Source organism: Acipenser ruthenus, chromosome 28, assembly GCF_902713425.1.
Source record: "Acipenser ruthenus chromosome 28, fAciRut3.2 maternal haplotype, whole genome shotgun sequence".
NCBI lineage: Eukaryota > Metazoa > Chordata > Actinopteri > Acipenseriformes > Acipenseridae > Acipenser > Acipenser ruthenus.
The window spans coordinates 18,788-20,197 of record NC_081216.1 but is presented as its reverse complement, the minus strand read 5'-3'; positions in this window follow the sequence as shown (position 1 = coordinate 20,197).

Genomic DNA, 1,410 nt, shown 5'->3' with positions numbered 1-1,410 from the left:
TGACAAAGTCCTGCATAAAAGATTAATTCTCAAACTGAACGCAGTAGGGATTCAAGGAAATGCATGCACATGGATTAGGGAGTGGTTAACAGGTAGAAAACAGAAAGTACTGATTAGAGGAGAAACCTCGAAATGGAGTGAGGTAACCAGTGGAGTACCACAGGGATCAGTATTAGGTCCTCTGCTATTCCTAATCTACATTAATGATTTAGACTCTGATATAGTAAGCAAACTTGTTAAATTTGCAGACGACACAAAAATAGGAGGAGTGGCAGACACTGTTGAAGCAGCAAAGGTCATTCAAAATGATCTAGACAGCATTCAAAATTGGGCAGACACATGGCAAATGAAATTTAATAGAGAAAAGTGTAAAGTATTGCATGCGGGCAATAAAAATGTGCATTATAAATATCATATGGGAGATGATGACATTGAAGAAGGGAACTATGAAAAAGACCTAGGAGTTTATGTTAACTCAGAAATGTATTCATCTAGACAATGTGGGGAAGCTATAAAAAAGGCTAACAAGATGCTTGGATATATTGAAGTGTTGAATTTAAATCAAGGGAAGTAATGTTAAAACTCTACAATGCATTAGTAAGACCTCACCTAGAATATTGTGTTCAGTTCTGGTCACCTCATTACAAAAAGGATATTGCTGCTCTAGAAAGAGTGCAAAGAAGAGCAACCAGAATTATCCCAGGTTTAAAAGGCATGTCGTATGCAGACAGACTAAAAGAATTGAATCTATTCAGTCTTGAACAAAGAAGACTACGCGGCGATCTGATTCAAACATTCAAAATCCTAAAAGGTATAGACAATGTCAAACCGGGGGACTTCTTTGACTTGAAAAAAGAAAAAAGGACCAGGGGTCATAAATGGAGATTAGATAAAGGGGCATTCAGAACAGAAAATAGGAGGCACTTTTTTACACAGAGAATTGTGAGGGTCTGGAACCAACTCCCCAGTAATGTTGTTGAAGCTGACACCCTGGGATCCTTCAAGAAGCTGCTTGATGAGATTCTGGGATCAATAAGCTACTAACAACCAAACGAGCAAGATGGGCTGAATGGCCTCCTCTCGTTTGTAAACTTTCTTATGTTCTTATGTTCTAAGTTTCAAGAAACCATTGGGGCGACCTTGCCCAGCACAAAGCAAATAGGCATAACGGAGTCGCTGGAAGATTATTTGATGTATTCCTTACCAATGGTGCCACCTTGTGGCGAGAAAGATGAACTGTTACATCTTGTCTAAACAATGTGATTGAATAAAACACGTTACATAAAGAACATAAGAAAGTTTACAAATGAGAGGAGGCCATTCAGCCCATCTTGCTTGTTTGGTTGTTAGTAGCTTATTGATCTCAGAATTTCAGAATTTCAAGCAGCTTCTTGAAGGATCCCAGGGTGT